Source organism: Euprymna scolopes, chromosome 19 (genome assembly GCF_053919585.1).
Source record: "Euprymna scolopes isolate OS-2025 chromosome 19, ASM5391958v1, whole genome shotgun sequence".
In the NCBI taxonomy this organism is placed as follows: Eukaryota; Metazoa; Mollusca; class Cephalopoda; order Sepiida; family Sepiolidae; genus Euprymna; species Euprymna scolopes.
This window is the reverse complement of record NC_136500.1, coordinates 121576985-121603213: the sequence shown is the minus strand read 5'-3', so window position 1 is coordinate 121603213 and position 26229 is coordinate 121576985. Positions and strand designations below refer to the sequence as shown.

At 25.1% G+C, this 26229-nt stretch overlaps 1 long non-coding RNA gene across 1 annotated transcript; it reads left to right on the top strand.

Moving 5' to 3' along the window:
* The first annotated feature begins 110 nt into the window (after positions 1 to 110).
* LOC145239930 (uncharacterized) lies at positions 111 to 22042 on the top strand. The gene is made up of 2 exons (XR_013862419.1): positions 111 to 381; positions 19664 to 22042. It is a non-coding gene; the product is annotated as an uncharacterized LOC145239930 (long non-coding RNA).
* The last annotated feature ends 4187 nt before the right edge of the window (positions 22043 to 26229 follow it).

Below are 26229 nucleotides of genomic sequence, written 5' to 3'. Positions count from 1 at the left end.
AAATCCGAACACGCCTTGAAAAATATAAACGAAACTTGATAGTAAGACACACTAATGAACGGACATTTATTTTTTACGCAAGGAACGAAATAATGATTACACCGTGTTACGGTGTAATCATTGTTCTTTTGCAGTTGATTTTTTTTTCTTCTGTTTGATTTTCTCTAAATAATTTCACGTTTAAATCGTGTTTTTCATTTTTAAATTTTAATTCTTTTATATTTTCATAGATTTTATTTCTTAATGAATTGGACATAAAACAAAATTTGTATCAATTTACTAAAGAAATCCTAACAAACAAAACATTTTTCTGTTGTAAAAAAAAAAAAAAAAAAAAGAATTCATCCCGTCATTTTTCGTAATGAATTCCTGAAATGCAAGGTAAGATTTTTGGTAAAATCCATTGAAAGCGGTCGGTGGTTCTATGAGAAAATAAAGCTGTGTACGCATTATAAATGTTTTTTTTCTGTGTCTTACGTTATACATTAGTACATTAGGGGTCATTTCGAGTTAAAAGTTTATTTACTGCACTCATCTGGACTAAAGAAAATCATGATTTAAATGTGTATGTCTCGTCTAAATAACTAACCATAATTCTCTGATATGGCCGACCAGACGGGTGATCAAAAAGTCAGATCGAGCGTACCGCGTACCGGAAAACGAAATGAGACTAACGAAATGAAACCTCATTTGATCTCATTTCGTTTTCCGGTACGCTCGATCGGACTTTTTGATCACTCGTCTGGTCGGCCATATCAGAGAATTATCGTTAGTTATTTAGACGAGACATACACATTAAAATCATGATTTTTTCTAGTCCAGATGAGTGCAGTAAATAAACTTTTAACTCGAAATGACCCCTAATGTACTAATGTATAGCGTAAGACACAGAAAAGAAACATTTATAATGCGTACACCGCTTTATTTTTTCATAGAATCACCGACCGTGGATTTTACCAGATTCTTTTACATCTTTAAAACAATTAATTCAGTAACGTTAAAATTAATCTTAAACGTTAATACAGGTTTACTTTTATTGCATTCCAATAACCAAATATTGGGTACATGTACAGTTTAGTCAAGACATTAAAAAATGAAAATATCGAAAAAAGTTTAAATTGTATGTATCCGTTATGGAACGAAGTTCTCTGGAAAAAAAAAAAAAAATTACTTAATTTCATCAAATATTTTTTTTTTTTTTTTTTTTTTTGTATTTTGTTTTTTTTACAGCGAAAAAATAATTTGTTATGATACCGAGCAAAATGTTCGATTTTTAGGAAGAAAAGCTAGTATTAAAGGTGGGGAGGGGTGTCAGCGCTTTAACTGGAGTTATCTCCCTTTGGCATTTCTAAAATACAAACAATTTTTTTTTTTAATCCAAGATGGCTGCGTGCGTTCAACGCGCTCTCATAAAAACGTGTTTTTCCGCTGTAAAAAAAACAAAAACAAAAAAAAAAAACTACTACACTACTTGATGAAATTAAGTGAATTTTTTCCCCCCGGAAAACTTCGTTCTATAACGGATACATACAATTTAAACTTTTTTTTCGATAATTTCATTTTTTAATGCCTTGACTAAACTGTACAAGTACCAAATGTTGATTTCATTATGTTTTATAACAGACGTGAATAATAAACAAAAAGATTATCCTTAAGCTTTTGACTCCCAATGTTTCGTCTGCTAAAATTTTAATCACGTGATTACGGTGTAGCATCAATAAAATAAACTATACACCTAACAATTTAATAAACAAAAAGATATCGTAAAACTTGAAGGACCATTTGAATACATTGATTTAAATTTAAAGTGTCGTGTTATTAAACAAATTCAGTCGCACTTGTGCTTTATTTCTTCAATTTTGAATAATTTCACAATTATGAATGAATGCGCGTGTACTTAAAAAAAAAGGGTGCTAATGCGGACAGTGATGATCCGCACTATTTTTTAAATCATATTTCCACGTTTAATTAAAGTTTTACGATATGTTTTTTTTTTATTTAATTGTAAGGTTAAAGTACACAATAGGTCCCAAACACCCTCCCCATGTTAAGAATGGCTTTTTAAATAATAACGTTATTATTTCAGCACGGATCACTCTCTGCATGAGTACAAAAAAAAGTAGTATTTTAATCAGGTTATTATTTGGTTTCACATATATTGCAAAGAAGCCAGCGAACTAACAAAAGTATTAAAAAATATACAATAAATAAATGATACTATGACTAATAAAAGTTACTCTTCTACCTACATTACTCATAATTATTTAGTACTTCTTTCGGTGCTAATGCACTTACTGATCCGCGCTATTTTTTTAATCATATTTCCAAGTTTTATGATATGTTTTTTTTTTTTAATTCGATTGTAAGGTTAAAGTACAGGATAGGTACAAAACACCCTCCCCTCCCCATGTCAAGAATGACTTTTTAAATAATAACGTTATTATTTCAGCACGGATCAATTGCACTAGTACCCATTTTTCTAGAAATAATTACACAATATTTTAAATTTAAATCGATATATTCAAACAGTCGTTTGGAAAAGAAATATGTAAAATAAAGTGGTGAATGTTGCCGTGCTATTTTTTTAAACGCCGTTTTTTCAAGTTAAATTCAAGTTTTACGATATCTTTTTTAATAAATTGTTAGGTGAAAGCACAGAATAGTTACAATACACTTGCCAGCCCGGTAACATTAGTGCATAAGTACCGAATTCTGAATTACTAATTCCTTGCTTACCCCTATTTCCGATCCCTTTTCCAGCTTCAGCTTAGTGTCTAATCGATAATAATCTGATTAAAATACCACTTTTTAAAAAGTATTTGTGAAGTCATTCATAATTGTGAAATTATTCAAAATTGCACAAGCGCAACTGACTTTTTTTTATATATAATTACACAACACTAGGTGGATCAGAATTTTTGCAGGAATTTTTGACACCCCTAACACGAAACTGCGAATAAAATATTAAAAAAAACTCGTAATTTCTCTTTTAAAAGTGGGTTGTCTATTTTCTTTATGGATTATACTTCCAAAATAAACAATTAAAGTTGTTTTAAAAGTAATAGAAATTTTCCGAACTCAATATTTTTCAATTTTTAAACTTTAAAAATCTATCAAAATTTTTCTATTGATTCTATTTTTACGATATTTTCAGGGTCAATGTGAAATTTTATGCTCTTTCCAATAAACCGAATATAATATTTTAGACAAACGGTTTTTTTTAATTCACCCCCCCCCATTTTCAAGTGTCTATTAATAAGTAAATAATTAATTTACTCACCAAAGTTTTATATATCACAAATTGAAGAGAAAAAAGGTCAATAAATAATATATTGAAATTTACAACAAAAAAGTAGTGTTTTTTTAGAAATTTACCTGTAAAGTTCGAAGTTTAAAACCTTTTTTTTTAAACCACGTTGTTTGTTTTTTCTTTTGTTTTTTTTTAATGAAACCTTGGTCCTTGCTCCTTTAATTGAAAGAAAAAAATTAGGGTTTGAATTACATTTTTCGAGGAGTTATAAGCTTGGAAAGACAGGAGGTCGAATAATTCACGACTCCCATTTTGAAATTTCTATTAAAAAGTAAATAATTAATTTACTCACCAAAGTGTTATATATCACAAATTGAAGAGAAAAGGTCAATAAATCATATATAACAATTAAAAACAAAAAAGTAGTGTTTTTTTAGAAATTTACCTGTAAAGTCCGAAGTTTAAAACCTTTTAAAAAAACACGTTGTTTGTTTTCTTTTTTTTTTTAATGAAACCTTGATCCTTGCTTCTTTAATTGAAAAAAAATAGGGCTTGAATTACATTTTTCGAGGAGTTATAAACTTGGAAAGATGGGGTGGAATTATTCAATATTTTTCACGAAATTTCTGGCACTCCTAACATAACACTTTAAATTTAAATCAATGTATTCAAACGGTCCTTCGAGTTTTACAATATCTTTTTGTTTATTAAATTGTTAGGTGAAAGCACAGACTAGTTACAATACACCCGCCAACCCGCTCACATAAGTGCGTAAGTACCAATAAAGTAATTTTTAATATCTTATTCAGCTAAAGCCATAACAAGCGGCACTTGAATTAATGGTTTATTTTATTGACGCTATATCATATTCACGTGACTAAAATCTTAGCAGACAAAAAATTGGGAGGTAAAAGAGTCAAGAGTTCCCCCCAAAATATGAATCTTTAAGCACCTCCAAAATTCACCACCGAATTATCCCCCCCCTATATGTAAAACGATGTAACATTATTATAAATTAATATTATCAATATAACTTTAGTACCATTTAAAAGAAGGGTAAAATAAACTAGTAATAATTAAAAAAAAATTTTTTTCATCGAACGAAAATAATAAAATTGCCAGACAAAATCGTGTTTACATAATGGATGCTTTAAAATAACGTTCCCATGTAGTAGACATTTCGAACATGAAAACATACCCGTGTTTAATAAATCTAGCAAAAATCAACTAATGGTCAGCTTTTCGTGAAATTTTGTTGCTTACTGAGTTTAGAATGAAATTACATATAAAATGCAGTTTCTGCAAAATATATGAATGGAAATACTTTTTTTAGCGCGTGTCCCCCTCCATATTTGTTTTTTCGAAATTTGAACAAAATATATTTAAATCTATTGAAATTTCAATTTATTATGACATGCGAGTTCAAATAAGTAAAAAAAATGTTTATTTTTTAAAAATTTGAATACACATATTGAACAAAAACTTACCTTGAAGTTGCAATTAAAAAATTGATATACATTTAATATTATGTTTTATTTAACAGCGTTTTTCTAATTAATATATACTTTAATCAGTTGAATTGCTAAGTAAAAGAAACTTCCTGACAATTAAGTTTTAAAAGATTGAAACGATTAAAATTCCAATATTTAAAAATATCCCGTTACAACATAGATTTTTAATTAATTGTGTATAATTTTTCTTAAAATATTACATTTTTATATAAACATGGCTCTTGTCAGCTATTTTATCGCCATATTTAAACCGATTTGAAAATATTATTGCACAAATATTAAGCATTTTGTAGACCCCCCCTCACATTTTGTGTGTCTCTTTTTACCGAACAAAATATGGAAGCTGGTAATTAAAAATCGTACATATTAAGTAAAACCGTATTTCATATTTAATATACAAATGTTTATAATATTATTAATCGTTAAAATGTGTAAATCTTAAAACCTAACAAAATTATAACAAATATTAATTATTAATTGCAGTTTGAAGAAGAAAAACAAAGGTTTTAAAAAATCATTAAGTCGCTGCTGCTTTTCCATAGTTCATATAGTTAACACAAGTCTGATGCCACGAAAACATGTGGTCCATTTTTCACAATCGTTTGGCAGATCCTATGAATCGCCAATTAAAAAATCTTCTAAAAATTCAATCTAACATTTAGATATTAGTCCAAAAATGTGTTTATTTAATTAAAACTTACGTTATTTCTGAGAAAATTATAATGCCCCCCATAAACACAATAATTTAATTTTAAGTTGATCGAATTGCTGTCTACATTTTACCTAATATGTCGCCAGATATTTCCATTTGATTTTTTGCGTTTTATCCATTATATTTTTTATGTTTTATCCAGTTTCAGATTTTAGAATGGGGATCGCTTCCTTTTATAAAGTTTACATAAAGTGAGCCCCCATTTAGTGACCATTAGTAATTAGCAGAAACTTGATGTAGAAAAAATATTGGTAAATTTTTACTATCTAACCCATCGTAGTTAATTCACTAAAAGAAAAAATGAATCCAAAAATCCTGTCATCTTTTTTATTTTCGGCTATTACACTTCAAAACCTTAAAACCACCAACAAAAAAGCAATTAAAAAAGATAAATAATAACTAGTTAAGATTTTCTAGTTGGGATCACTTAAAGTTTACATAAAGTGAGCTCCGATTTATTGACTATTACTAATGAGCAGAAACTTTATGTAGATATAAAGGTATTATTTTAGAAAAAAAAAACACGAGCTGCTGTAAAAGGATAATACATTGCCTCCAAGACGCCTACCTGTGTCTGTTTTGCATGAAAACATTATAAGCTCTTATACTCCTAAAATCTCCCCTAATCCCTATATATCTATATTGTATATTAATGCTGTATTCTTGTAAGTATATCATCTCTCCTCTTCCTAGTGGGCAAAAAAACCTGGAATAGTTATAAAATAGATATGTATTAGCAACAGTTTCTGCCCAAACTACAAGTCATCGATATTAACTAGCAAACTATATCTTTCTTTCACTTAGATGGGAAACGTACTGGTGATTATAATTACATGAAAACTAACCCCAAGCACATTTCGAAACGCACACTAATCCTTATAATTTTCCAATTAGTCACTAATTCAAATTTGATTTTTTTAACCCTAGTAGATAGTAAGCTCAAATCTATACCCCATACTCATAATACCTTCTTTCAAAACGTGACCACATCTTCCAATCTTAATCCTATTCTGAGGAGTGTAACTTCAAAGCAGATACTCTTTGATACTAACTCTATTAATCCTAACTATCCATGTGGAGGCATAGAAATACCTGGCTTTGAAACCCGGCATGAGGAAACCCGTCTTGGTACTGATGGACCTGTAGATCTGATCAGATCATCCATCTAGGAGAAGGAAAACTCCATTTGTAAACCTGTGTCACTGACCTCAAACGTCTTGGCACCGAATGGGGGAGGGAGGCCTCTTCAGTCCTGGATGACAACCTTCCTAGATCTGGAGACTTGATCAAATCACCGGTTTGCAAACCTAAACTGCTTAAGGAGTAGATAGGCTCTGCCTATCGCCTGATTTTCATACTCCTTCTTTGTCTATTAGCCAGAAGCAGAGATGCGGTATCAGGGACTCATTAGAAACTATCAGACAGGTTTGAGGGTACAAGTTTGACAGTTGCTGGTTGCTGCTTCCGACTGACAGTACAGGAGCTCTAACTCTTTGGTAGCACTTAGAGTGGTTGCTCTATCATCAGTTCTATGATATCAGGATGTTTGTAGTGACATGTTTCGCATGGTAAGGGACCCTGCACTCATCTCTGGTGGGCATTTCCAAGGCCACATTCCTGTGGATGAGGAGCCAGCTGATGGTCTAATCGTGTTCCATGATAGTGGCTATGCACATCCGTTTTGCCTTGAACCTCACCCTAGGTCTGAAACTATGAAATAAAATGAAATGACAGCTCAATCCAAAAAAATGTTCAAACCAGACACACACTCAAGCAATGCGCTTTCTCCCTTGAGCCTCTCATTTACAAATATCAAATGACTTAGAACTTAGATGATGTAGAATTTTCTTCTATCTTAGCACTAAGTGAAACTTGCACTCCTCCATCCCATCTAACACCTTTAACATGTCTGGTTATGTTCTACTTTGTCGTGAGCACTCTGACAGACATATGCATGGACTTGGAGTCTATACTTGTAACACCCTCCCCATGTCTAAGGAATCTAAATTAGAATCAGGTGACCAGCCCTTCATGTACTTTAAACTAATTTTACAACATAGCGTTAGCTACCTGTATTTTCTTTATCGCTCTCCATCAACCCAGGACTGCTATAATCAATCATGTCTCTGACAGCATAGATGTAGCACTCTCCCTTGACACCAGTGTCCAAATACCACAGAATTTGGGTTGGCTCCTCTAATTACATTGACACAGCTGGTAACGTCATAACACATTAATTATTTAATTAATTACTTAACTTTTCATTTCAGTTTTACTCACAAAATCAAATTTGTATTTCACTTCTACCCAAAAACTTTGAATTTTTTAAATTTGAATTTCACTTGGATTAACTATTAATTTCTTTCACTTCTCACGAAATTATTAATTAATTAACTTTTCATTTCAATTTTACTCGCAAAATCAAATTTGAATTTCACTTCTTTCCACAATTTGGAATTCTTCAAATTTGGATTTCACTGCTACGAACAACTTTGGATTCTTTTTTATTTCACTTCTCCAAAACTTAAGTTTTTGTTACCTTAATTCAGTTTTTCTTTTTACTTCTAAAATGATATCCGCCTGTGATGGATGCTCCTACAACTACTTCAAAAATATTTATATATTCTATAAGAATTCGTTCATGTCATTAGAGTTTTTGCAAAGACACTGTGATACTAACAGCCGTCAGGTGCACACATTGTGACAAAGACTGCACCTTTAGGAAGCATGAAGGTACTGGTGAATGATGTAACAGTACCTTCATCACCCATAAAACCGGAAAACGGTGCCATTGTTCTTTTTTATGCAAGTTACTACAAAGGCACATTTTTGCAGAATTCTCACATGGAAAATAATTGTATATGTGAATCATTGGTTGAGAAAACGGTGGGACTACAAGAAAGTCACCGATTGCTTAACTATATCTACTGCAACATGTGGACTGGTGGTCTTTTTGCAGCAAGGTCACAGACTTCTGGTTTGCGAACCAGGACTCTATTAGTGGGCAAAGCACTGTCATCAAAATAGACAAATTCTTCGCTGGTGTGCTGTAAAAACCAGAAAGGCCGACCTCTACCACAAATTTGGATCTTTGGGGGGATAGAGCAGGTTAGGGTTAGGGTTGGGGTTTGGGGGGATAGAGCAGGTGTCAAAAAAATTTGTTATCCCACTCATGGGGCTTGTCGGAGACATGAAAGACAAAATACTCTACTCCCTCTAATCAAAAAATACATATGTGGAGAATCCATTATAGTGAGTGACTGGTGGGAGGGGGGGCGTATCACTTCCTGAAGGGCCAGGGGTACACTCACTATGTCGTGAATCATTCAGAAAACTTGGTGGATCCAGCAGAGAGCAAGGTCCACATGCAAAACATTGAACGACTCTTAAAGAGTGGGACAAACGAGCAGGCATTAGAGACAACTATCTATGCCAGTATCTAGCAAGATACTTATTTATAAAAGATCAAGGTGAAAAGGGGGCTGTTTACACCATTTTTTTTAAATTCAGCCTGCACATCCCTTTCCCTCCCCAAGGTGATCAACAATGTGTATTTGCTCCAGTTCTCATCAATTAATTCAGCAACGAGGAAGAACAGGACGATGCTTCTTAATGTATTGGATTTTTTAAATATCTAAATCTGATATCTCATTCTAAATTCAAAATAAAGTGTTTCCTTTCAGTCAGGTTTTTAGGGTGTTCAGGCATAATCACTTTAAATCGTTAGATGAAAGTACAGAATAATTACAAAACACCCTCACCTCCCTTTTATTTTATGAGATTACGGTTCTTACCAAGAATTCATCTATTAAAAAATTAAAAAATACAAATAAATACAAGAAATATAAAAAATACACGAAAAAAGTAATTTTAACAAAAATTATAAAAAATTCAAAAAAATAAATACAAAAATTATTTAAAAAATACTAAAAAATAATTACAAAATAAAAACAGAAATAAGTCGTTTACACGATGTAAAAATAAAATAAATACAAAGAAATCATTAAAAATATTTAAACAATAGATTTTTAACAATTATAAAAAATAATTACAAAAATTATAAAAAATAGCTAAAGAAATTATAAAAAAATTTAAAATAAATACAAAAAAATTATAAACAAAAACAAAAAACAAATAAAAGTAATTTTAATGATGTATCGGAAAAAACATGAATCATTTTTATTGTGGATTTTTGTCTGTGCACATGCTCAGTCATCCATCTTACGTCGTTATAGCTGATTTTACAATGAAACTAATCCCTTCGAAAAATATCTCCAAAACTATTAATTTGCTATAGATATGACTATGTTATTTGATATGGTTTTCAGATTCTTTTTCAGCACAAAATCTTTTCGAGTTCATGCTTTTTCTAAAAGTTTACCAAAATAAATATTAATAAATTTTTAAAATCTTATCCAGCATAGTTAATTTAAATAAATAAATATTTGTAATTTTTTTTCATCTTACCCAGCAGTTAATTAGTTAATTTATACATTAGTTAATTTACTAAAACATTTAACTTTTTTGCTATTATACTTCAAATCCGCAAAGATGCAATTAAAAAACTATTTGCTTTTTAAGATTTTTGATTTGGGATCACTTTCCTATATAAATTTTGGTCCTGGATATGACCTAAAACTATATCCGATGGTGAGGCCCCAGCTTGTGGGCCTTGGGGAGTGTGGAGCCACCCTTTAATTGCCATTGCTCCCAGGTCCATTCTGACCCAGAGTGGTAGTACCTGTTAGGGTCCCAACTATGGGTTAAATAGAATCCGACTTAAAAAACAAATATACTTCATTAAAAATCGTTCCTCAAAATAACTAGATTCGGAATTAAATAACCTAAAAAAGGTTGAGATGCCGTAAAACAAAAACAACCAAACTATATAAATTTAATGTAAGATGAACATCCACTTCATGGCCATTAAATGGTTAACAAGACATGTAATCGTTCAGTTTCCATTTGTTTACAAGTATAAGCTCGTAATGGATTTTGCTCTTTACCAATTTTTTTCCTGAAGGGGGATTAGAGCCTATTTTTTGTTAATAATACTGTACTTTCATTTAACAATTTAATAACAAAATATATTATAAAATATCCTTTGGCATAACAAAACTTTGCAAAAAGTATGATTATGATATTTATTGGGTGGGCTTCTACAACTATGTTGATTCATTTTCGATTTTTAAGCGATTATCGAATCTAACAAGATGACCCTCTCATGTCAGTTATTGTTTTCTTATTTTAATGTATGACTCCGTATGATTTTTTTTCAAAGTAAACGTGTGCAAATAAGTTAAAACACTTATCCAGATTCCATTCATTTTTAACCAGTTTTTAGTTTTTTTCTACTTTATTTATGAAAATCTTAGGTGAAAGTATAAATTATTAGTACGAACCCACTTTCACATGCTAAGAATGGTTTTCTAAATAATAACATTATTATTAATGAGGGGAGACTAAAATTACAGTTTTAACAAGTTGATTCCCCTCTCTTTTTATATAAAACAAAATACATGACAGTTTTTTCAAATATCAAATATGAATTTGAATATTAAAATTTAAGAAAGCTAACAACAATATTGTTCCGGTATTTTTAGTTTATTAAAATGCTAAGTGAAAGTACAAAATAGTTAATAACATGTGGACTATAATCACCATCCCCTTTGAGAAAACATGGAAGTCAAAACGAATATAAGCCACTCCTCCCAAAAAACTGCTAATTATTACTTCTTTGATTGTTAACATTTCATTTAAAATAGGAAAGAGACTGACACTCTGAACTATTAAATATTTATTATTTTTTAATTACTTTTTGTGAATATTTTTAAGACTGTTCAAACATAATAGTAAAAAAGTATTAAGTTTTGAGACATTGTGTTGAACAAAGATGGCGGCGTAGTTCAGATCAGTAACCAAGATAGCGGCCAAGAATCAAATGCGGTCCATGGCATAGTTAACCTGTTAAGTTCTGAGATATTGTGTTGAACAAAGATGGCAGCATAGTTCAGATCAGTAACCAAGATGGCGGCCAAGAATCAAATGCGGTCCGTGGCGTAGTTAACTGTGAACTGATTGAATCCAAATTTCGACAATTTTTATAATAATTTTGAAACGTTTTCATTGTTTGTTTAGCACAGCCGGTGGTTATAAAAATGGTTGGCAAATCCATTCATCCCATACCCCCATTAGGAGTCAAAAACATTTTACAATTTTTTAATTACTTTTTGTAAATATATATTAAATATATTGTAGCAATGTTTATTTTATAGGACATATCGACAACCTTCTTCATTCTACAACTCTATGCTACGTGTGGAACAGCACGCATATAATTACTTTTGATACAATTGTCAAAAAATAATTATCACAAAAACGAAGCAATTACTAACTGCCCACTCGAGAAAAGGAAGCAAGGCACACCAACCTTACATTGTCGGAAAAATATGCCAGCGTCTGCTATGTAACTGTCAGTTAACATACTGTTTCCCGAGGCAAAATAGTGGTGGATAAAGCTGTAATTTCCTAACAAGTAAAAAACAAAACAAAAAATAGTTAAGTAAAGCAAATACGCATTTATATAAGAGAGAAAGTTTCAAACAGCAAATTATGTCAATTATATTAATAATATAAATTATATTAATTATATAAATTATATTATTTATATTAATTATATAAATTATATTAATTATATAAATTATATAAATTATATTAATTATATTAATTATATAAATTATATTAATTATATAAATTATATTAATTATATAAATTATATAAATTATATTAATTATATACATTATATAAATTATATTAATTATATAAATTATATTTATTATATTAATTATATACATTATAGTAATTATAAAAATTATATTAATTATAAAAATTATATCATTTATATTAACTATATTAATTATATTAACTATATTAATTATATTTATTATATAAATTATATTAATTATATAAATTATATTAATTATATTAATTATATAAATGATATTAATTATATTAATAATATTAATTATACAAATTATATTAATTATATAAATTATATTAATTATCTAAATTATATAAATTATATAAATTATATATAAATTATATAAATTATATTAATAATATAAATTATATAAATTATATTAATTATATAAATTATATCAATTATATAAATTATATTAATTATATAAATTATATTAATTATATAAATTATATAAATTATATTAATTATATAAATTATATTAATTATATATATTGTATAAATTATATTAATTACATTACTTATATAAATTATATTAATGATATTAATTACATAAATTATATTAATTATATAAATTATATTAATTATATAAATTATATTAATTATATAAATTATATTAATTATATAAATTATTTTAATTATATAAATTATATTAATTATATTAATTATATAAATTATATAAATTATATTAATTATATTAATTATATAAATTATATTCATTATATAAATTATATTAATAATATAAATTATATAAATTATATTAATTATATAAATTATATTAATTATATAAATTATATTAATAATATAAATTATATAAATTATATAAATTATATAAATTATATTAATTATATTAATTGTATAAATTATATTAATTATATTACTTATATAAATTATATTAATGATATTAATTACATAAATTATATTAATTATATAAATTATATTAATTATATAAATTATATTAATTATATAAATTATATTAATTATATAAATTATATTAATTATATAAATTATATACATTATAGTAATTATATAAATTATATTAATTATAAAAATTATATTAATTATATTAACTATATTAATTATATTAACTATATTAATTATATTTATTATATAAATTATATTAATTATATAAATTATATTAATTATATTAATTATATAAATTATATTAATTATATTAATAATATTAATTATACAAATTATATTAATTATATAAATTATATTAATTATCTAAATTTTATAAATTATATAAATTATATATAAATTATATAAATTATATTAATAATATAAATTATATAAATTATATTAATTATATAAATTATATCAATTATATAAATTATATTAATTATATAAATTATATTAATTATATAAATTATATAAATTATATTAATTATATAAATTATATTAATTATATATATTGTATAAATTATATTAATTACATTACTTATATAAATTATATTAATGATATTAATTACATAAATTATATTAATTATATAAATTATATTAATTATATAAATTATATTAATTATATAAATTATATTAATTATATAAATTATTTTAATTATATAAATTATATTAATTATATTAATTATATAAATTATATAAATTATATAAATTATATTACTTATATAAATTATATTAATTATATTAATTATATAAATTATATCAATTATATTAATTATATAAATTATATAAATTATATGAATTATATAAATTATATTATTTATATTAATTATATACATCATATTAATTATATAAATTATATTAATTATATAAATTATATTAATTGTATTAACTATATTAATTATATTAACTATATAAATTATATTAATTATATAAATTATATTAATTATATTAATTATATAAATTATATAAATTATATTACTTATATAAATTATATTAATTATATATGATTATATAAATAATATTAATTATATAAATTATATTAATTATATTAATTAATTAAAATTGTATTAATTATATAAATTATATTAATTATCTAAATTATATAAATTATATTAATTATATAAATTATATTAATTATATAAATTATATTAATTATATTAATTATATTGATTATATTTGTTATATAAATTATATTAATTATATTATATAAATTATATTAATTATATTAATTATATAAATTATATAAATTATATTATATAAATTATATAAATTATATTAATTATATAAATTATATTAATTATATAAATTATATACATTATATTAATTATATAAATTATATTAATTATATTAATTATAAAAATTATATTAATTATATTAATTATATAAATTATATTAATTATATTAATTATATAAATTATATTAATTATATTAATTATATTAATTATATAAATTATATAATTTATATAAATTATATTAATTATATCAATTTTATTATTTATATTAATTATATTAATTATATAAATTATATTAATTGTATTAATTATATAAATTATATAAATTATATAAGTTATATTAATTATATAAATTATATTAATTATATTAATTATATTGGATTAATTATATATATTATATTAATTATATTAATTATATACATTATATTAATTATATAAATTATATAAATTATATTAATTATATTAATTATATGAATTATATTATTTATATTAATTATATAAATTATATTAATTATATAAATTATATTAATTATATTAATTATATAAATTATATAAATTATATTAATTATATAAATTATATTAATTATATAAATTATATATATTATATTAATTATATAAATTATATTAATTATTTAAATTATATTAATTATATTAACTATATTAATTATATTAATTATATAAATTATATTAATTATATAAATTATATTAATTATATTAATTATATAAATTATATAAATTATATTATTATATAAATTATATTAATTATATATGATTATATAAATTATATTAATTATATAAATTATATTAATAATATAAATTGTATTAATTATGTAAATTATATTAATTATATTAATTATATAAATTATATTAATTATATAAATTGTATTAATTATATAAATTATATTAATTATATAAATTATATAAATTAAATTAATTATATAAATTATATAAATTATATTAATTATATTAATTATACAAAGTATATTAATTATATAAATTATATAAATTATATAAATTATATAAATTATATTAATTATATCAATTAAATAAATTATATTAATTATATAAATTATATAAATTATATTAATTATATAAATTATATAAATTATAATAATTATATAAATTATATTAATTATATAAATTATATTAATTATATAAATTATATTAATTATATAAATTATATAAATTATATAAATTATATTAATTATATAAATTAATAATATAAATTATATAAATTATATTAATTATATAAATTATATCAATTATATAAATTATATTAATTATATAAATTATATTAATTATATAAATTATATTAATTATATAAATTATATTAATTATATTAATTGTATAAATTATATTATATTACTTATATAAATTATATTAATGATATTAATTACATAAATTATATTAATTATATAAATTATATTAATTATATAAATTATATTAATTAAAATAATTACAAAAATTATATTAATTATATTAATTATATTAATTATGTAAATTATATTAATTATATTAATTATATTAATGATATAAATTATATTAATTATATTAATTATATAAATTATATAAATTATATAAGTTATATTAATTATATTAATTATATAAATTATATTAATTATATAAATTATATAAATTATATTAATTATATTAATTATATAAATTATATTATTTATATTAATTATATAAATTATATTAATTATATAAATTATATTAATTATATAAATTATATAAATTATATTAATTATATAAATTATATTAATTATATAAATTATATTAATTATATAAATTATATACATTATATTAATTATATAAATTATATTAATTATATAAATTATATTAATTATATTAACTATATTAATTATATTAATTATATAAATTATATTAATTATATTAATTATATAAATTATATTAATTATATTAATTATATAAATTATATAAATTATATTAATTATATAAATTATATTAATTATATATGATTATATAAATTATATTAATTATATAAATTATATTAATAATATAAGTTGTATTAATTATGTAAATTATATTAATTATATTAATTATATAAATTATATTAATTATATAAATTATATTAATTATATAAATTATATAAATTATATTAATTATATAAATTATATTAATTATATTAATTATATTACTTATATAAGTTATATTAATTATATAAATTATATAAATTATATAAATTATATTAATTATATAAATTATATTAATTATATAAATTATATTAATTATATTAATTATATAAATTATATTAATTATATAAATTGTATTAATTATATTAATTATACAAAGTATATTAATTATATAAATTATATAAATTATATTAATTATATAAATTATTTTAATTATATAAATTATATAAATTATATTAATTATATAAATTATATAAATTATATTAATTATATAAATTATATAAATTATAATAATTATATAAATTATATTAATTATATAAATTATATTAATTGTATAAATTATAATAATTATATAAATTATATTAATTATATAAATTATATTAATTATATTAATTATATAAATTATATAAATTATATTAATTATATTAATTATATAAATTATATAAATTATATTAATTATATTAATTATATAAATTATATTAATTATATTAATTGTATTAATTATATTAATTATATTAATTATATAAATTATATTAATTATATAAATTATATTAATTATATAAATTATATTAATTATATAAATTATATTAATTATATAAATTATATTAATTATATAAATTATATTAATCCTTTACTTATCTTTAACTTACAAAAATGGTATCCATATTCTGTAAAAAAAAACGAAATATTTATGAATGTCATAATGTCTGATGTCAAAATTTTATAATTTTAATTTTATAATTTTAATATAATTTAATATAATTTTAATTCTAACATAATACAAAACGTGGTTAAGATATGGTATGTGAAACAAACAATTCTCAGTTGCATAATTTCATATCAATTGCCGTTCATAATAATTATTTGACTTGAGACATTTTCAAAGAAGTTTTGAAAGCTATAAAAGATTTATTGTGTGGTAATGCTTCAGGAAAAGATTCGATTCCAGTGGAGATCTTTAAATGTGGTTGTCAAACATTGATACAAAAGCTTCATGAACTGTTTCTACAGATATGGAGACCAGGATTTGTTCCGCAATATTTTAAACACACAATAATAATAAACCACTTTTACAAGAAGATTTTGGTTGGTTGGTTGTTTTTGTTTTACGGCATATCAACCCTTTTCGGGTTATTTAATGCCGAATCCAAAGATTTTGAAGAAAAATCTTTTTAATAGAATATATTTCTTGTTTTCACGTCGGTTTCTATTTAACCCATAGTTGGGACCCTAACAGGTACTACCACTCTGGGTCAGAGTGGACCTGTGAGCAATGGTAATTAAAGGATGGCTCCACACTCCCCAAAGCCCACAAGCTTGGGCCTCACCACTGGATATAGTTTAAGGTCATATCCAGGATCCCCATTGAGGGACTTTTACCCTCTGCAGGGGGCAGTCGGCGTATTCTAATGCCCCACCGACAGGGCCATTTACAAGAAGAACCGTAGCTAAAGAGTATGCAGTAATGATCATAGAATTTAATTGGTAAACATAGTTGGTAAAATGTTCATGTAATACTAAATAGAGAATCATGAACACCTTCTTGAGTCACAATGTAGTTTTCCATCACAGCAGGGAATTATGAATGAGGAGCACTGCATATTGTAAGTAGACTTAACAAAGATGTATGTAGACCTGTCAATAGAACACCTTTGTAAGGGACCCTTATTTTCTGATCTTCAACATCGTCATATTATTTCATAAACGTACATGCTCAATCATTCTTTGATTGGATGATTAAAATTACATCAATTCAGCCAACAGCGAAAAAGTTATTAAAGAATAATAACATGATATTTAATGTAATACTCAATCATGAATACCTTGTTGAGTCACAATGTCAATAGAACACCTTCGTAAAGAGCCTTGATTTTCTAATATGTTGAACAAGATCATATCCTTTAATGAAGGTGCAAAATAGAATGCCTTTGTAGTGGGTCCTAAAAAATCTGATTTTCTGATATGTTGATGGCATAAAAAGAAATTCTGATTTCCTAATATGTTGAAGGTACAGAAGCTTAAGTTGTCTCTGATGGGGTCTTATCGTTTTTATGTGAGTAATGGTATCAAACAATAATGTGTTATTGCCCTAGTTTTAATGGTCCTGCTTTTTTAATGTGATGCTCAAACTAGTGTTTTAAATACTAGTGATTAAAGGCAAAAATCCTTTATCAAACCAGCATCATAAGATAGTTAATCCATCTCATGAATGAAGCCCAGTCACTCTTTCTTCAACAGTATCAAACGTGTTTGGACTGACAATTAAAATTACATACACCCCAGTCAACAGTAAAACAAGTTCTTAGATTAAAACAGATCGCCTGTACATTTCTTCACTGCCTATTTATGTTGATGAGAAAAACAGAAATATGTTAAATCCTTTACCTTTTTTTGAAGCAAAATCAATGCATCCAGCAGTACTGGATGATAAGATTTCTAATTGAATTGCAAAGGCCAGTGAAGCATTTGGAAAACTTATGCAGCGACTGTGGATGAGCGTGTTATTAAACTTAAAATTAAAATACTGTGTACAAAGCGGCTGTGTTAACAACAATATTATACAGATAAGACATTTAAAGACCATTCTGACGACACATTGACAAACCTTATCTTTACAAACAGAATTATGTGCAGACAATGTGCAGTGTTTTTCTCTGATAAAGTTTCAAACATGGATTTATTTTAAACTGTAACATTCTAGGAATTGACGACTTTCTCATGCAATGCCTTCGAAAATCGAAAGATATCAAAGTGACAAAAGAAATCCCAGGTGAGATTGTAATGTCCGAACGATGAAAGTATCACTGAAACAGTGAAGAATCTTACTGTAAAAACCTCATATGCCACGCACAACCAAAGTGGCTATCATATATATTAATGTTTCTTGTGTTTTCACTATAATGCAAATCATAGAAAAATTCTAGATATACTTGTTTCTAGACTATATCCTTAGAAACATCTATACCATCTCTTTGTGTATCAAGTTAGAAAATACCCGAATATTTTTCTTCTTTGTGTCATTTGACTTTTTTGATTAAATTAAACTGTAGTTTGCGATTTCTATTCTATAACTCTAACAACAAAAAACCAAACTGTGTGGACGACACTAAAAATATTAAATTTTATTTATTTCTTTTATTTACAGATGTTGCTGCTTAAAGGCCTTTACTAAATTTTAATGAAGACAACACACATGTGTGCAAAAAATTTGCTTTAATGTTAAAATAAATGAAAAGGTATGAACAAATATAATCATAAATTGCAGAAAAGTATGCGGCTTTTGAAAAGACAATGATTCCACTAAGAAATATCTCTGTCAAACTAGATAACTATTGTACTCTTGTAAAAAGGGTTTTTATTTTCTAAGATTTGCTTAAGCATTGTAAGTTAAATGGAAGGTGCTAGAATAAAATTCTATTCATTGATAATATTGTTGAGGGATAAATTTTAGTAAAACATACAGTGAGAAAAAGGTCACATTCTTTTGAAGTGTGGGGATATTCTTGTTCTCAAAAATCAGATTGAGTGACACATGGAAAGTGTTCGACTGAGCTTCAGTCTATGGTCCCCCCTCGCCAAACTTTCACAAGAAACACTCGTCTAGCTGTAAACACTATCAATAATTCCCCCCACTCTTTATCTGTGCCTAAACCTAAACATAGATTCCATGAACAAAGCTTCTTTCTTAGAACTGCACGCCTGTGGAATTATCTTCCGTTTTCCTGCTTTCCGGCTGACTACAATATGGTTGTGTTCAAGTCTAACGTAAATAAGTTCTTGATGAGCCGTTCCATATAAGTTATCAAATTTACCAAATTTTCATTACTAATGATTACTATATTGTCCAATTGCTACTGTACACTCTTTAACCCTTATCCTTGAGTGGTCTCTTGGCCTTGATAATGTGGTGATGCCTATGTAAAAAAAAACATATGAGAAAACACACTAAGGAAAAACAACGTGGATTTACCTGTTCTGAAAAATTAAATTTTGTCAGGCATATGAAAACTCACTGCAGTCAGATTAACTAAACTAATGGGTGAATGATTGGCATCCGGGAGAATGCCCCATCTCCAGCATAAAGAAATTGATAAATTAAGACAACAGGGAAAGCCACATTCTTTCTGAAGTCTATTCTTGTTCTCAAAAAGATACGTTAGTGACATATGTAAAGTGTTCTCATGAGTTAAGGTTGGTAAAACAAAAACTCACACTGGAAAAATGCCATATTCTTGTGAAGTATGTGATTATTCATGTTCTAAAAACTCACATTTAGTGAAACATATAAGAACACACACTGGGGAAAAACCACATACTTGTGAATTATGTGGATATTCCTGTTCTGCAAAATCGAATTTAGTAAGGCATATGAAAACTCACACTGGGGAAAAGCCTTATTCTTGTGAAGTGTGTGAATATTCCAGTTCTGACAAATCAAATTTAGTGAAACATATGAAAACACACACTGGAGAAAAACCACATTCTTGTGAAGTGTGCGGATATTCTTTTTCTGAAAAATCAGATTTAGTCAGGCATATGAAAACTCACACTGGCGAAAGGCCATATTCTTGTGAAGTATGTGCATATTCTTTTTCTCAAAAATCAAATTTACTAACCCATATGAAAATTCACACTGGAGAAAAGCCATATTCTTGTGAGGTGTGTGGATATTCTTGTTCTCGAAAATTTATGCTCGTGACACATATGAGAACTCATGCTGAGGAAAAGCCACAATTGTGTAAAGTGTGTGGATATTCTTGTTGTAATAAGTCAAGGTTGGTGAGACATATGAGAAAGCACACTGGAGAAGTGCCATTATCGTGTGAAGTGTGTGGATATTCATGTTATGAAAAGTCACACTTAGTGAAACATATGAGAACTCACACTGGGGAAAAACCACATTCTTGTGAAGTGTGTGAATATTCTTGTTCTGAAAAAGCAAATCTAGTGAAACATATGAAAATACATACTGGAGTTAAAGTGTTAGCACCAGTAAAATAACACAAAATAATAGTAAAACCACATTCTTGTGAAGTATGTGGATATTCTTGTTCTGGAAACATGAGAATTAAAACTGGGGAAAAGCCACATTCTTGTGAAGAGTGTGGATTTTTTATCATAAATTATTGTTAGTTTAAATGCTGTTTCAACAAACTGGTTATTGTAAATGAAGTCAAAGTAATATGCGATACAAATTCCATATCCACAACGAGTAAGACACTATGTGATTAAACAATAGAGATGAATATACTGTCTAAATACCAAGCATTGTTGCATATTTTAAATTCCAGGCAGCGGCAGGTTGCCTGATTGAAGCGGAAAAACTCCGTCGTCAGATGTTGTTCAATATGAAATATTTAGATAAAGAAAACTGTTACCAAATAAACGATAACAGTTGAAATTCAGTTCAGAAAAATAAACAAAGTTGATCAAAATAAAATTCTTACAAATAGTTTTTAAAGCTGGGATAAAAATATACACTTTACAATAAACAATACGACTTATCATATAGTCAGAGAGTAAGTCAGACAGAATTTATTTAGTTAGAGTTTGGATTGGCTAGTGGACGTGAATATAGATTTTTATCTCTGGAAGCCTTGTAAGTTAATGAACCAATTAGAAATGATTAGAATTGAGTGCATCTGAAAGAAAAGTCACAGTCATGGATCTTTATAATAATATACCTTTGTGATGCATTCATTGTAGCTTGACAATCACCAAGAGAGCAAAGGACAAGGAGATAAGATATGTTTCCCTTTTGTGTGATGTGCCATGCCAAGTTGTCTATTCATCATGTTAAAATAAACTGTCTCGCATGTTTGTCCCAGTTGTGAACAATGTTAAGATCTGTATACTCCTGCACAGAAAAACACAGAGAAGAAAATATACATACGTTAAGAGACACATATATTAACATGGTTATAGAGATGCTATAAAACCTGACACAGAGATATGCTCGTTTATGTATGTATGTATTTATGTATACACACCAACAACTCTTGCTTGTTGCTGGATCTCAACATTTTGAACCGAGAGAGAGACTTAGCTGTCGTACAAAGCTAAGACTCTGTAACATCATATTTGTATAGATACTCCGTCAGACATTTGGGCTCCTGGATTTTAAATGTCTGAGGCAGTGGCACTCGTCTGACAAGACGTTGCAATCATCATACACACCAACATGCTACAACGAATGCTCTTACCTGACCTTAAGAGACACATTTATATTAACATAGTTATACAGATGCTATAAAACCTGACACGAACATATGCTCGTTTATGTATGTATGTATGTCTTTATACACAACAATATACTACAACGAATGCTCTTACCTGACCTGATACTATACAATATCTATGAACAATTTCTCGTCTGTAGGGTACAAAATAAAACAAGTAGAATATTTTGCGATCAGGAAGCAGGTGTTAATTAACAAGATCATTCCTGTGGTTTGTTAAAAGGGACATAGATTTGGTTGGTTGTTTTTGTTTTATGGCATATCATCTATTTTTACATTATGTTTCTCTTTTGTGTGATATGCCACACAAAGATATCTATTCCTCATGTGTAAAAAAAAACTGTCTCGCATACGGTATTTGTCCCATTTATGAACAATGTGAATATGTATATACGCCCGCACACAGAAAACCACAGAAAATAAAATACACATGAAGAAACACATTTATATGAACACGGTTATATATAAAATCTGACACGAATATATGCAGATTATATATATATATATATATATATATATATATATATACACATAAATTAAATTGATGAACATTTGAAAAAGTTATTAACGAAATGTGTATATCTTAACATACTCAGAAGTTTGAATAACGTTAGTCCTTTGATAGTGATTCAGTGTATTTGTTTATGCCTATATATATAGTGACAAACTTAGAAACAATTACAGGCATCCATTGCACCATAAAGGTAATTATTTTTGTTCTTCAAAATTTAATTTGTCAATATTATAAAAATGAATATCGTTTCCGAAACGATCGTACACTCAATTTCATTTTGTTTTGTTATTCCTTTTGGAACTGATAAATAATTTACAATCAGTAATTTACAATCATTAATCTTTACCTCATTGTATATATATATATATATATATATATATAATATGTATGTATATGTATATTATATGTATCTATATAATATGTATCTATATAATATGTATATACATAATATGTATGTATATGTATATTATATGTATCTATATAATATGTATATACATAATATGTATGTATATGTATATTATATGTATCTATATAATATGTATATGCATAATATGTATGTATATTATATGTATCTATATAACATGTATATACATATGTATGTATATTATATGTATCTATATAATATGTATATATTTAATATTTATATATGTATATTATATATATGTGTATATATGTATATAATATGTATCTATGCATATATATAACATATATGTATATTATATGTATCTATATAATATGTAAATATATGGATGTAGATAATATGTATGAATATATATATATTTTATGTATATATAATATGCATATATAATATGTATATATGATATATAACAGTAGATATAATATATATATAATATGTATATATATATAGTACGCATATCTAATTTCTCTATATATTTATGTATATATAATACATATGTGTATATCTAATATATGTATATACACTATATGTTTGTATAATACATATATTTATATCTAATTTATTATATATGTATATGTATATAAAATAAATGTATATAGTATGTATATCTTATATATTCATATATGTATATATAGTATGTATATCTAATATACTTATATATGTATATATAATATGGTGATATATGTATATATAATATATATCTAATATATTTATATATATAGTATGTATATCTAGTATATATATATATATACGTATACATAATATATTTATACATATAGTATGTATATCTAATATATTTATATATGTATATATAATATATAAATATAATATATTTATATATATATATAGTATGTATGTCTAATATATATATATATATATTTATATATATATCCCTGTGTTGAGATAAGATATATGCTTTTTATAAGTTACTTAATATGAAATACATAAAGCCATTCCAGTAGAAGTTAATTGGGGAGAAGAAAATTATGTTCTCAATTTCTTTACTAACTCAGTGCTTGAGAGATAAAGAACTTTAATGGAACATTCGAATATCTATGTATCTCATATAGACTTCAAGTGTCAGCCCCAGGTCGTGGGCCCCTTGATTTCTGAGAACTTCGACTGAAGTAAAATAAAACGTAGAAGAATGGACAGAATAGAATATAGTAGCAAAGTTATAATTGTATAATTCTTACATATATGTTAGCTTATGCAAAAATAATATTGTTTTTTGACGTTTAACTTTTAAAGATCATAACTCTATTTATTAACTAAAAAACACATTAGAATCGACATATATTTGCCAACGAGAAAGACGTTTTTTTATCACTTTAGAATAGAAATACAGAGTGCTGGAAGGGCCAAATCGGCATCATATTGGCTTTGAAGCATGTTTTGTGAAGGAAGTTGTGGAGATGCTTGAAAACGTAATAATGGATGGGTTAGAGGTTCTTTGAATATGGCAGATGAGGTAGAGTCTCGTAGTCCAATTCTTTCAGCTTCTGCAGGGTCATTTAAGCAACATGCGGACGAGCGTTGTCATGGAGGCGAATTGGTCCCTTCGTGTTGGCCAATCTTGCGCACATATGTTAAAACTTCTGATGCATTTTTTCAATTTTTCGGCAGTACTTCGCCGTAATTGTTTTGCCCTGATTCAAGAAAATATGATGGATAAAACCAGCCATAGACCACCAAACAGTCACCATAACATTTTTTAGTGCAATTTGGCTTTTGAAATTGTTGTGGATCTTCTCCAGCATCCAACCAGCATGCCGAACCTTGCTGGTTGTCATAGAGGATCAACTCATCCCACGTCAAATCGGTCGTTTGTGTAGTGCAGAAGAAATGTAAAAGACACCTCTAGGTGTGTCAGAAATTTCGTGAAAATAGTGAATAATTCCACCCCATTTTTCCAAGCTTATAACTCCTCGGAAAATGTAATTCAAGCCCTAATTTTTTTTTCAATTAAAGGAGCAAGGATCAAGGTTTCATTAAAAACTTAAACAAAAAAAACAACGTTTTTTTTTAAGTTTTAAACTTCGGACTTTACAGGTAAATTTCTAAAAAAAACGTTCTTTTTTTGTTTTAAATTTGAATATATTATTTATTGACCTTTTCTTTTCAATTTCTGATATATAAGACTTTGAAACATAAATTAATTATTTACTTTTTAATAGACATTCAAAATTGGAGGCGTGAATTATTCGACCCCCTGTCTTTCCAAGCTTATAACTCCTCGAAAAATGTAATTCAAGCCCTAATTTATTTTTCAATTAAAGGAGCAAAGACCAAGGTTGTATTTAAAAAAAAAAATAGCGTGGTTTAAAAAAAAGGTTTTAAACTTCAAACTTTACAGGTAAAATTCTAAAAAACACTACTTCGTTTGTTTTAAATTTGAATATATTATTTATTGACCTTTTCTCTTCAATTTGTGATATATAAGACTTTGAAACATTAATTAATTATTTACTTTTTAATAGAAACTTGAAAATGGGGGGATGTAAATTTAAAAAAACGTTTGTCTAAAATATTATATTCGG